The sequence below is a fragment of the Equus quagga genome, chromosome 2, assembly GCF_021613505.1.
Source record: "Equus quagga isolate Etosha38 chromosome 2, UCLA_HA_Equagga_1.0, whole genome shotgun sequence".
NCBI lineage: Eukaryota > Metazoa > Chordata > Mammalia > Perissodactyla > Equidae > Equus > Equus quagga.
Window position 1 is genome coordinate 150,475,095 of NC_060268.1, and position 225 is coordinate 150,475,319.

The window sequence follows — 225 nt, forward strand, 5'->3', positions numbered from 1 at the left end:
CTCTTCCACAAACCTTCTATAACTTTTCTTCTTACATTCAGAATTTGTCTTTCTTTTTTTCCCTAACCAGTTTTACTTTTGAACAAAGTTACTTTCTTAACAAAAACATCCATTCCTTATACCTTCTTTTACTGAAAACACACATCTTACTTTCCTTATGTACAGAAATGTTTCCATTATTAATTTTTGGTAGCTGTAATCACATATATTAATTAGAATTCTTAA